General features: G+C 41.5%; 1 protein-coding gene across 1 annotated transcript in view; it reads right to left on the bottom strand.

Annotated features, from left to right (window-relative positions):
- The window catches only part of CD36 (CD36 molecule (CD36 blood group)), a 263,195-nt gene extending 261,292 nt beyond the window's left edge, over positions 1 to 1,903 (bottom strand). Inside the window, exon 1 of the mRNA XM_070506177.1 lies at positions 1,778 to 1,903. The gene's annotated coding sequence lies outside the window, so the exon portion shown is untranslated. The remainder of the gene's footprint in view (positions 1 to 1,777) is intronic.
- Between the last annotated feature and the right edge of the window lie 12,145 nt (positions 1,904 to 14,048).

Raw genomic sequence — 14,048 nt, 5'->3', positions numbered from 1 at the left:
CCTCTCTGAAACCTCCACGTACTGAATGCCGTGCAGCATTACAGAGAAAGAAGGTCTCAGGCGCCAGGACTCTGAGTTCCTGTCCTGTCTCTGCCTCTGTGAACTGCCCCCATTTAGGTAAATTTGTTTACATGCTTCTAGTTCTCAGCTGCACCTTCTTGAAAAGAAAGGAATTCAAAATGTCTATACTTTTGAATGCTGAATACATTTACACAGCATAAAAAAAATCTCAGATACTCCAACAGGATATCAATGGAAATATTAGAACTGGTTGATTAATAAAATACATGAAGAGAAAAAAGGATTCGTAATGCTGTTGATGGTATTTTTATTTTATTTATCATAGCACAACAGCATACAGTTGCATTACACACGTGTGTGTGCACTGAAGATATGCCGTCCCAAAATAGGCCACTTCGGCATATCGATTATTTTGAGCCAATACAGGGAGAGGCTTTCTCTGAACTCCTCTCATCTGCCTAAAGACAGATCCTCGAAAAGGAGCTCAATTCTCACAGATCCCCTCCCTGGGAGGTTCATCACCAGGGAAGATTAATTCTTAGCATGGGAGAGGAGACTGAAAGCCAACACCACACCCAGACGGTCTTCGTCACAAACTCCCATACTTCCCATCTGTTCTTCCAAGGGCCCACTCATCTTTGCTAAAATTCATTTACTCTCCCCTAAGAGGCCAACATCTCCCCCCACCTTCCCCTCTTGCGATGGTATTAAGAAGCCTGAGTTACAAGCCACCTCTGGGAGTTACTCATTTTTCCCTGGGTATCACGGGAGTTACTGTGTGCAGGTATGAGAGCTGGACACTGAAGGCTGACAGGGAAAAATGGATGCATTTGAAATAAGGATTCCATTCAAGAAGAGCTCAAGGGATATGCCGGGATGCCAGAAAGACGAACGAGTGGGTCCTGGAGCAAATAACCCTGAACCATCGTTGGAGGGAAAAATGCTAGAACTGAGGCTGTCCTACTTTGGGCACATCATGGGAAGGCAGGATTCAGGATTCTTGGGAAAAGACGATGATGCTGGGAAAAGAAGAAGGCAGCTGATAAAGAGGAAGACCAAATAGGAGATGGAAAGACTCCATCAAGGAAGCCATAAGCCTGAGTCCACAGGAGCCGAGGACGGCTGCTGAGGACAGGACATTGTGGACATCGCTCATTCAGGATCGCCAGGAGTCGGGGTTGACTTGACAGCACGTAACAACAAATTATCCAAGTGTACATGAGGTCTGCATGTTGATAAACTTCTGTTTGTTTTTCTCTTGCTAATCTTTAATTACGGGGGTGTCAGTGAAAAACTCATAAAGGAGAGGAGAAATGATTTTTCCTCCCCTATGGTACACACACACACCATATATATAGGTTTCCAGGAATGGCTTTTTCTTCAATGCCCACATCTCTAGGTAACCCTGTTGGGCTCCTTTTCAATACCTGTTCCCTCTTAGAAGGCACTGTGGCCCTAAGCTACAAACACCTGTGCTCGGTGAACTTTAAAATCACTTCTCTCTACTGGGTCTGCCCATCATTGACAAGGAATAACCCCTAGCTGCTCTGTTTCTCCACTTTTCAAAGTGAGCGGGCACATATTAATTTCTACCTCTGCTGGATCAAATTACCACAAACGTGGTGGCTTAATCAATGCTAATTTATTATCAGCTCTGAGGGCAGAAGTCCGACACAAATCTCACTGGGCTGGAGTCAGTGTGTCTGCAGGACTAGGTTCCCTTCTTGAAGTTCCAGGACGGAATCCATTTCCTTACCTTTTCCAGCTTCTAGAGGCCCACGTGCCTTGGCGCTTGACTGTTTCTCCATCTTCAAAGCCAGCAACGTTGGGCTGCGTCCCTCTCACGCCGCCATCCCTCTGGTTCTCTCTACGCTCTCTCCTCCCCTTTTAAGTGAACGGCTGGTGGTTATGGTAAGGCTGTGGCATGGAGTGGGGCGGGGCAGGGGAGCTGGGCTTGTCCAAAGAGGAAGAAAAAGCATAGAAACTACTAGGAGAGAGAGTCAGAGAAATAGAGAAAACAAAGACAAGGAGCAAATACTGTTCGCCTGGAGAAGGGAAAGAAAGACAAGAGAAATCTCTATTGGAAAAACTCAACCGAAACAGGAGGCTTTAAAGCAAATTCAACTAGTGACCCAGGACTGGATTTATGGGGTTCCAATGAATTCCTAATAATGACAAGTGATTTCAACCTTTTTTTTCTTTTTTACATCTTCTTCCTTTACTCTGTCCATAAGAAATAGTTGTATTTTAACATGTTATGACATAAACGGGAAGAGAAGTTTCAGCTGGGCTGAGCTGTTCACAGGTTCTTCTCCCATGACCACAACCAAATTGCTTCCGATGGTGGTTCCTCCCAGTGGCTGGTTTCGTGAGGGCAGGGGCTGTGTTTCATCAACCACCAGACGCCAGCAGCTGACGTGGTTCCTGGAAACATTGTCAACACCTCAAAATATTAATAAATAAAATGAATAAAGTAATCAGCTACCTTCCTCAAATTTTCTGGCCTCTCACCTAAGCTTCCCAACCCATTAATAAAACTAAACAAGAGCACAACTCCATTCAGATCGAAAACACAAAGGAGGAGAGGAGAGATGAAGACAATGGAAGGCACGATACCTACCATTTTCCACCAGATTTAAGATGGTTTTTTATATTAACTCACAATTTACTACAGGAAAACTGGACGTTTTCTTTTTTGTTTCCAAATAGTTCAGCCTGGAAATGTGATTTTAGCTATATATTTATTTTAACAAATCACACTGCAGCAAAACGGAGTGGGTAGTCTATGCGGCTTGTAACAAGAGGATTTTGGGTGTCAGTGGCAAATAGACGCGTGGCTCAGAACCCCGCTCCCTTCTGTTTCAACAGAATGATAACATTTGGAGGAAATGTCCTTTTTCCAGGTCTGATGCTCTTCACGTCCTGCATCCTGCTTGAGGAAGTCTTCCTGGCAAGACTAATCTAAAGCAGAGGGAGGAGAAAAAGAGAATAAGCCTCCTCCACTTCTCCCCTCTCGTTCATCTCTTTGCTCTCAGCCTCCCCAGGCCTCATGCTGTCCCAGAGGGACCACACCCCACGCTACTGCCTCTCCTGATGGACATTCCCCACCCTCGCCTCCCCACACGAACACACGCTCGCACACGCAGAGGCACACACACACCTTCAGGTATGAGATCTGAGGGTGATCTTAACGTCTAACTCTTTGCCAGAGTTAATTTACACCATTATTTTTAACCAAGGCATTTATGCAGATGGTTAAAAATCAAGTAATTTAGAAGAACTTAGAATGAAAATCATCAGTCTCCTATTTGAATTCCTCTTTTGTAAAACAAAAAAAAATGTTCCTGTTTTTAGAAGCAGACGTTTAAATTTTTCTGGCTTTTAGCTGCTTATATTGTGATTTCTTTTTATTTTTTAGATTATTTCTATGCATTATCAATTTATGTCATCCTTTAATCTCTAAGAATTCACCTTGTACTACTTCTCACCGCTTTCCTTTCTCTTTCCCCTACAGTTGTGCCACATTTCTAGTTACTCTATAATTTAAATTACACACGTTATAAAAGGCGAAGGCTCAAAATACTCTACAGCTGTGATGATTGAAAAACCATATTTCTAAGACGAGTTAATGGCATGGGAAAAGAGTCGCCACTTAAAATACACATTTTTAAATATGACGTGATTCAAATTCTATAAAATATATAGATTCTATATAATAAAATTGTAGAAACAAAATATACAATAGAGTTAATGTGTATCACAGAGGAACAGGATTATAGATGATTTTTATTCTTTCTATTTTACTGAAATTTCTATAATACATATTTTATAATAAAAAAATATTCAGAGGGGAAAATATCCCTTTGTTAAGTGGAAGGAATGAGTATCTAATAGTGGAATCCTAGGCCAGTCGTACAGCTAATTTCAGGTCGTGCCCCTCCAATTGTATGAGCTTTGGGATGCTTGTCCCACCGAAGCCCTCCTTTTCTACTTAAAATATGCAAACTGGGGGCAGTCCAGAGATCCAAATCATTCTAAAAATGCAGGACATCACCAGAACTTTTTTTAATGAAAATTTAACAATTTCAATTAAGTGCATAATACATATGTATGAATGCATTGTCTTTTGTGATAGAAAACACAGCTGCTTGCCATGGGTTTGAAATTCCATTTAAAAATTTTAATCCTATGCTAATGATCTAAGGAGAAAAGTAGCAGGCGGTAACATTTACTTTAGATTAAATGTTCTCAATGCTGGTGGCGTCCTCACTATTTCAGTATTAATTAAAAACATTTTCTCTTATGGGAGCATCTCTAATTGCAGTAATGTCTCCTGTCTTAAAAAGTGTAACAAATTACTTTGAATGAAGAACTCCGTACTTTGCTGGATTTAAGAAATTCTGTCTGCTCAGTACTGGGGATTATACAATCTACTGAACACAGTTGGGGATATTTTGCACAACGTAGAGAGAGAGTGTGACCAGCCCCCAGGATGTAACAGCTGACCCGGCCGCACCCTTTTCTGCCCACAAGTGCCTCCTCCTGGATCTGGGCACAGACGGCTTAGACAGCGTTTCTCAGATCTACTTCCAGCGGCCCACGTCTTTCCTTTTAGCTTCTGGAAGTCCGGACGGCTGCCCCAAGGTCGGCCGGTTCCTTCCTCTCACAGCCAGCTGACCCAGGGTAAAACGCCCGCCTGTGTCTGCTGGAGACCCTGAGTGCGTGGCTGCACGAGCCTGCCTAGGGGTTGACACCTGCTTCCCCGGATGAGGAATTAGTGACTTGCTCCTTATTTTGCCAGCGTGTCCCCCTGTTTCTCTGCTCCCCTTGCCTGTCAGTCAGAGAAGACAGGAGGAATGCCGGCTGGCTCTCCTTGTCTCTCTACCCTGTCAGCTTTAGGTCACTGCGAGAGCTGGAGATGCTCTCCCCCCTCGGCCCTAACGAGAGATCTCTGCTCTCAGGGTTTCTGCTGCCTCGCTCCCTCATTCCTCCACGGAAGCCAGGTGCACACCACTATCCACTAATCTCCTGTTACAACACAAACCAGCATCTCTCCCGCCTGGTTCCAATCAAGTTTTGACTCCTCCTTTTTAGCTTCATGGCTTTGATCAAGGCACTTAACATTTCGGTGCCTCACTTTCCTTGTGTGTAAAACAAATAACAGTACCTAAGTCATGGTTATAGTAAGAACTAAATTAGATCATATATATAAAATGCTACAAACGATGCCTGTACGCTATCAGTGCTATATAAATGTAGCTATTATTATTACTATAGAAGGCACAGAAAAATTTGACACACATACAGATATGCTTTTAAAACTCCTGGTCTGGGGACCGACCCTGTGGCCGAGTGGTTAAGTTCGTGTGCTCGCTTCGGCCGCCCAGGGTTTTGCCAGCTCAGATCCTGGATGCGGACATGGCACCGCTCATTTAACCCATGTTGAGCTGGGTCCCACGTGCCACAACTAGAAGGACCTACAACTAGAATACACAACTATGTACTGGGGGGATTTGGGGAGAGGAAGAAAAAAAAGAAAAGATTGGCAACAGATTTTAGCTCAGGTGCCAATCTTTAAAAAAAACAACTCCTGGCCCAATTCAGACAGGAAATGGGAAGATTTGTTTAGTGGGAAAGCAAGCCTGAGCAAGAGGGAACTGCTCCTCAGTGAGCTGTCTCCAAGCCACGGGAGATCTTAGTGACAAGCAACTTGTTACCAGATAAGAGCAACAATATGAAGACGCATTTCTCAGCTCATCCCGAGTCAAAAGGATCTTAAGACTGACAACGCTTAGACTGGCTTGGAGCTAGACACTCTTGGCTGGGAAGTCAAGTCAGCACCCAGGAGAAGGGGGAGAGATTCCTTAGGACCTGTCCTCACATGCGAGGACATGCAGGATCAAAGTCCAGGACCGACTCAGAACACACTCTTTGTGCAGCGATTTGTTTGTTTGGCAGAATGCCTGTTATCTCCAGGACTCCAGGGCAGCCCACAGGCAAGGGTCTGGCTCCAACAGGGCTCATTTCAAAAGGGATAGTCAGATGAAGCATTTTAGATGGAGACCTGATGATTCATGAGGCTTCGCCCATCCCTCTGACGCAGTTCTGATGGCGTGTACTGGAAGGTGGCGATGCAAATACTGGAAATGGCTGGGCTCTTGGCTATGTTCCGGTAGCACAACTATAATTTCATGCCTACAGCAAACCTTTCTCCAATTACACCCACACTACTCTCAGCTGCAGAGGCCTTTTGTGACTATTTATAAAGGGTACCCTTTTATTCACCCTTATAATTTAGCTGGTGGCATTTGCTGACAGTTTTAACAGCTACACAGTACAAAGCCACTTCTATTAAGTGTATGGTCTCCTTTCTAAGTGCAGAGGACACCACACAGCCATGAAATGGTGATCCATACAGCTGCCACCAAATTCTGATGTGAGGGTGTAACATTCCTCACTTTGGGACCATTGCAAACATTATAAAGTGCCACAGAGAGAGTCTGGATTGTGTTGGTCTGTGCCTGCCTCCAACACGAAAAGCTTAAAGAAATTGGCAGCCTTCAAGGTATCCTCAGAGATGCCTCATGGACCAGTCCAACTTCTCATCAGAGGGTGCATGAGGTTCATCAAAGATGCTCTAGAGCAACTCTCATGTGCATGCTGGGGACCTGGAGATCTTGTTAAAATGCAGCTTTGGAGTAAGCAGGACTGAAACGGGCTGCAGTTTCTGCCTTCTAAGGAGCTCTCAGGTCATGCCAGAGCAAACTATGCTTTGAGTAGTAACAGAGCTGGTGACAGGGGTAGGAAGACATGGAGAGAACTGTGGGTCTAATTGACATGTGTGAAGATTGTGTCATTGAATCTTTTGGGTGATTATGAGATCCTAATCTATTGAAAGCAGAAAACCTGATCCTTATATTATCAGTCTTTACCGGCTTCTCATTATTTTTACTGTCATCATCATCATGGTTGTCACAAATAGAGAAATAATAACCATAAATAGATTCTTAAAAATAGATTCATGACTAGGGAGAGGGTTTGAAGTTGCACAGATGACATAAATGGGCATATTTTTGGAGCTCATGACTATATTAAGAACCAGAAAACTACTCCTCACTCAGATTTAAAATAAAGGAAATCAGCCGTTGGTCTTTGAGAAAGTCAATCTTTTATGCCTAAGTTTCTCACTAATAAAGTAAAAGAATTTGATTAAGTGATCTGTAAGTTTCTTTCTAGGTCTAAATATTATGATTCAATAAATATGATTTTTTAAATCCATGTGTGATACCTGTCACATTTGAAACTGAGTAATACATGTTGTAATGCATGCAAAATAGTCCCATTTACCATTCAAAAAAATTGCAACAAATAATGACAGAAACATCTTCTCATCACCCTTACTGATATGTTATTCAATCACAATAACAACATTGCGAAGTGAGCAATCTCCAGTGTTTAAAGAGGAAAAATGCTTGGAATCAAAAACAAATTACTTGTCTGCTAATAGATCTATTGATTTATTTTGAGTAGTTATTTAATATTTTTCACATGGAAGCTCTATTTTCAAAGTAGATTTATTGCATATAAACAATATCATGTGACTGAAAGGATCTTTGACCGTTTTTTATAATGCAAAACCATTTTCATGAAAGTTGCACTAACTTTCAGCAAAGTAATTCAGTATATTTATCGTAAAACATCAATTTAGTGAGCATAACACCCAAAATTCATAGCACCTACCAAACAAATATCCTTTTCAGACTGCCTATGAATAAAACTATGTTCTAATAGTTTTTTTTATTTGCTAAGAAAGCTTCTGGCTTGGGGGCTTCTAGTTGATAAAGAGAAGACAAATTGATCATCGTAAAAGACTCTGTGTAACCAACTTTCCGTTATTTCATGCAATCACATTTACATATTTTCAAGGACTCTGACTTCACTCATTTTGCCTGTCTGAGTTAATGGCATATTTCTTTCCAAGGCTGGAAAAGACAGGAAGAAAAAAGGATGAAACTGCACCTAAATATCAACAGCTCTTTTGTCTTTATAATGTAGGAGAGCATGTTAGGAATGTTAAACGTGACCATTAAGGACTATAATATTTACTTGCACAAATTTTGCTTATTTTGTTTTTTTCCTAGTCATATTTTCACCTTGGCAAAGGAGTATATTTATCATAATAATTGTAATCTAGAATGGCTATAATAATGAGCGTTTAGAGGCCATTTTAATCTCTGAAATGTCATTATTTTATAGAAGAAAAAAGTAAATCTCCAAGTGGTTTAGTAACTTGCCCATGGTCACACAGCTAACAAGTGACAAACTTGAGATAAAAACTCTGATCTAAATATCTGACTCTAAAATCCATAGTTTTTCAATGTTTCATATGCACCCCTCAAACTTTCTGTCCAAAAGTCAGATGGCCTTTTAGAGCATCGAATAAAATGTCAAAGGCCCCACTTAGCAGAAACTAAGAGAGAGAATGCTTAAGCCTTAGGTCTATTCTGTGAGAGAAAATTACAAAACAATCCTCTTTCCCGCTTATTTAGTTATTTGTTTATGTGTTTTATTTTTAAAGAGAGAAAATATATACTTTAGAAGGGAAGAGAAAGGAAGAATGTGAAATTCCATAGATTTTCTTAAAAAAAACTACCTGATATGTCCAAGACACTCTACAGGAGATGAAGTTCAGGTGGATCTGGACAGAGTGAGGCAAGCAGATCCGTCCCATTCCAGGACCCAGCGAGGCCCCCAGGAAGCAACAGAGGCTCAAGAACAATTTACTGTTGATGATGGAAGCGCCCATGCTGTTCATGCACCAAAATATGGCTTCTCCCATCTCCATAGCAGGGAGAACTCCTGAGTCACCACACGCAATGTATTTGTGTCGACTATTTCATCATCAATGCAATTCAGGAATGCCCGCAGCACTATCCGTTTGATGTCAGTACGATACCTTCAGTTCCTGCTTGTCTCGTTTTGGTCCAGAAGCTCCTTTCTTCTTCACCATGAATGTGCTTCATTGTATTTATGGACACCCAGCAGGCAGGGGAGGTATAATGTTGACCACTCAAGCACCCATTACACTTTCTACAGTTTTTGCAGAGGGTCTGGTGCTCCTTTCACTGTAAGAACTTCATTCTGAGCCTTTCTGATACCACACAGATGCTACATGTGATTTGGTCAACCAAGCTATTCTATCAATAAGCTGGTGATGTCTACGTTGGCTACTTTGTATTACGTCACTCTGTTCCCTCAACACTTAATCCAGGATTCAAATCTGCAGTGTCTCAGTGTCACAATGCAAAGTCATAGCTCAAACTAGTCAAATCAAAATTTTAACTTTACATAAATGAAGCCTTCGTAATTAACTTACATGATGCTTTCTTGAGGGCAGAAACAAAAAAAAATAGAAAGGTAACATTGTCAGACGCAAAAGGAACAATAAATACACTGTTTATGTAATATCACTCCATGACGTGTCCATTTCTCCCAAATTGCATTCATCTGAAATTTTCCACCCGAAGCAGTGACCATTGATCAACAGTGGCGTGCAGAAGCAACTCTTTAGTTCATTTTTAACAATTTGCCTTAGGATCCGATTTCAAGGAACACGGTGGATTGCAGTAGGGGGAACCCTCGAGTGTTCTCCACGTTACAACGGCTCTAGTTGTTTGATATATTTTTACCATCTAAGAATCCTCTTTGGAGTTTTGATGGAGGAAGGTTTTCAGCAAATTTCACATCACTCTCACACACACACGCGCACACAAACACACACACACACACACACTGGAGCTACAGTCATACAGCGTTCCAAAAATTGGTATCAGTACCCTGAGACTGTGAGAGCAGCACCAGACACACCCACCTGGGAGTCAATAATTTTGCTCTTACCTACCGTGATATGTTTACAGGAAACCATTAACTGGTCATCTTTTTGGCATCAGAAGTGATAAATAATATTGCTGGAGGAGCACAACATTGGGAAAATTGGTTTCAGACGCGTCCCCGACAATGGCAGAAGCCACTCTCATCTAGTTGACCTGAAATCAAATGTAAAGGGATATATGAAAATAGAGAGAGTATGGAGACTATTATCTCCATTAAGCTATAACCTACATTTTATATAGATTACTCATTTATGTACAAATTAATTAGCCTTATTGATGTAAATAGCTGTTGCAAGGAACGATGCATTCCAGTTGAACCAATGATTCATTGAGGCGGGGGTATCCACACCACCTTTACTACACACTGAGCCAGAAAATGTTTTCGTTTTCTAATCATAAATATGTTGTTTTTTCTTTCAGAATGCTTACAAAAAATCTGCTGCTGGAGCTGAATTGCAGTTGAAAACTATGACTGCATGCATCTCTGATTCGTTTCTCACTCTCATGATATATTTGGAAATTGTTCCTTTAGGATTTCCAGAACCTTGTCAACCACTCTGCTCTTCAACTTGCCATTTCTACAAAGTAGTTCTTAGTGGAGTTTTGAAGTGGTGTGTTTTCTCACCACTGTGTTCCTTAAAGAGAGCTGAAACTGACATTTTGAAAGCAAAATGAAACACACAGTTATATTTTAAAATTTGACAAAGCGCATCTTTTTACTCATATGATTAATTGAGTTAGGTTTTAAATGCGTAGTCATTTGTGCACCTGTAATGAAACTTTCTTGTACGTGACAATTCTCCTTTCATTTCAAGATGACGTAGAGGGATCGGAGGTGACAATGGTAGCTCAAAACTCTGTGTTTCTAAGCAACAAACAGAGTTTAACAGCCAAGAGAACAATTCAACTGCAAAAGCCAGCATTCTCCAATATTTGGCTAAAGCTACTTTGAGATGAAGAATCTCCCAGATTTTCCTCACAGATGCTAAATAATGGCAAGAGAAGTTTGATATTCTGGGAAGAATGCTTGCCATTCTTGACTCCTTCCATTCTTTCACCTTCGTAAGCATTCAGTCACCAAATGTTTCTAAATAGCTTGTGAATCTACTCGCTTCTCTCCATCTCTACAACCACCATCTTGGTCCAAGCCACCAAAACATCTGAACTGAAATATTTTAACAACTGGTCTCCTTGCATGACGTCAGGTCCACCTCCAAACCATTCTCCACACCACAGCACAGCATCCCTTTGAAATGCATGTCAGAAAGAAGTCCAGCAACTCCCTATTGGCCTCAGTGTGAGATGCAAGCACCCAGCAATGAGACCCAGGTCTAAAGTCTCATTATCACCACTCACTACCACATACTCACTCTCAAAAAACAAAATTCAGCTTGAAGGGCCTGCGTGCACCATCATGTCTAGTCTCCAAGTCTTTCCTTATCCTATTGCTCGTGTCTAGAATGCACTGTGGGTGTGCATGCACACACACACTTTTCTTCAGGACACAATGTAGACATCACCAATACCAGGAATCTATCTTTGATTTCTTAGCCCGTTCAGTTTTGGTTGCACATTAGAATCCCCAGGGATTTTTTAAAGACCTCACTGCCTGGGCCACATCCTGGATCAATTAAGTCAGCGTAGGATCCACGTATCAGTATTTCTTAAAGCTCCCCAGATGATTCCACCGTACATCCCGGGTTGAAAACCACTGCAGCAAGGGTTTTAGCTAACTATTTTTCCTAACGACAATCCATCTCCTGAGTCCATCCCTCATACACCACTGCCACATCACTCCGAACCACCATTTGGTCTCACTCAAGGCATATTTTTCCACGTTGGCTGTAGAGTACAATTAGGGGCATTGTCAGGTGCTTTGTTGAAATCCAGAGGCTCAATTATTTGGTCATTATTTTATTAATCTGCTAAATTCTTTCAAAATAACACCTGCTAATCCTAAATTATATGAGATTTTTCTACAGTCAGCAAAACATTCATGCAAATTAAATCTTTTTTTCAATGCAAACTATGTGGATATCTTCTAAATGTTAAATATAGACGTATCATAGCCCATCCCAGCCCTTAAACAGGAATGAGCCCTTAAAGTCAAGTTGTTTTATGGTAAAATGTGTTCGTTCATGCATATGTAAATATGTGCTTATAAATTTTCTTATATTTATACTTATCATTGCATCCAAATTTCTCAGAAAAATGTCATTTACCATGCAAAGTCCCAAACAATATCCACATCACTTTCTAAATAATTCAGTTCACTTACATACTCAGTATTTCCAAAATAGTTTTGTTCTCTTATTGACTTTTCTTTTTTGATAATGATGAACACACCACACAATGGTAAAGCGTTTTTCTAAATCCCCCAGCGCACAGGGAGATGGCTGCACTAAGTCAGGAGCCCTGAATGTCAGCCTCGTGCAACATCGTCCGTGACCTTGGGCAGTGCGGTGGGTCTCCAAGGCCTCAGTTTCTTAAACACTGTGTAAAATGAGAAGCAGAACACAGGCTAGAATTCCAAGAACACTGTAAGAATCAGCGGGATAGATGTGTATACTTCTTGCAGGAGATAGACGCACAGTCAAGGGGTAAGTGAAGAGAATTTTATAAAGGGTCTATTTAAAAGGTGCCTCCACCAAAAAGAAACCAACAAGGGATGGCAAAACACCCAAGGACTAATTAAAACAGGAAGGAGTTACTACCCACAGCCCTGAGGGCACAGGACCGAGCTTTTCCTAGGACCAGGTGAGAGCTCTACCCATGGAAGAGGGGCCCCAGTTGTAGCCTTGGGTAGAGGAACACAGCCATGCCAAAGCAGAACTTGACGAGGAGGAAGCAGGGAGTTAACAGCCTGACCTCTCTCTCCCCCTCCTCTGGTTATCTGCTGACAATGTCTCCTGACCAAACTCCACCCAAATCCAGAAGGGCGTCTCAGCTGATGCATTCTGTAGAGGTCGCCATCAGTGCCATCGAGCAGGATGGAGAAGTGAATGATCTGGAGGAGCGATTGGAGAATAACGGGCACAAAGTGAAAGCTGTTTCAACCTGACACGTTTTCAGTACATTGCTTTTAAAATATCAAATGAAAACACAATATGGCAATGAAGCTATCGTTCTGTATGACACGGTAATAGTGGATACAGATCATTATACGTCTGTCAAACTCCATAGATTATATATCAAAGACAGTGAACAGTAATGTAAACTATGGACTTTTGTTAATAATCATGTATCAATATGGGCTCACTGGTTGTAACAAACGTGCCACACTAATGCAAGACATTAAAAATAAGGGAAACTGGTGGGGACTTAAGGGGTAGAAGGGAACTCTCTGTACTTTTGCTCAAGATTTTTGTAAACCTAAGACTGCTTCCCCAAAAAATAATAAAGTCAGGTGATTTTTTATAAGGAAGATTAGCCCTGAGCCAACATCCGCCACCAATCCTCCTCTCTTTGCTGAGGAAGACTGGCCCTGAGCTAACATCCGTGCCCAACTTCCTCTACTTTATATGTGGGACGCCTACCACAGCATGGCTTGCTAATCAGTGCCATGTCTGCACCCAGGATCCGAACCGGCGAACTCCAGGTCACCAAAGCACAACCTGCAAACTCAACTGCTGCGCCACCGGGACAGCCCCAAATGTTAACTGATCTTTCTAAATGCCTTTAAACTTTTAACTGATCTTTTCAAACACCCGTTAAAAGTATCCAGTCATCCCACAAATTCCACCGTGCTGCAGCACCCATGAAAATGAGGTGACAATGACGTAACCACCCCTTGGAGTGACAAGAGGTTAACTCCCAAGAGTGGAGAAGCAGAAATTCATCTGGGAACACTCCAGCTGCAAAGAGTTGATGGAGCGTTCCTTTTCTAAAGTCTCCATCTGCCTTCTCCTTGTTTTTTGTCAAAAAAGCAAAATTCCCTTTTGCTTCTCAGTGAAAGCTCTTGATGCATTCCATATGATCATTGCTCTCAAAATGATTGATTTTTCACTTAAAGCCAAGGCAACTTTGCTTTCATAGTATTTTAAATTTGAAAGTTCTTTGCCCTTCAAAGAGATTGAAGACATAATTTGGAAATGTTTTCAAGGTGTAATAATAACCACATATATCTCTTGCTGA

The sequence above is a fragment of the Equus asinus genome, chromosome 1 (assembly GCF_041296235.1).
Source record: "Equus asinus isolate D_3611 breed Donkey chromosome 1, EquAss-T2T_v2, whole genome shotgun sequence".
NCBI classification, from domain to species: Eukaryota; Metazoa; Chordata; class Mammalia; order Perissodactyla; family Equidae; genus Equus; species Equus asinus.
This window is presented reverse-complemented; position numbering and strand designations above follow the sequence as displayed.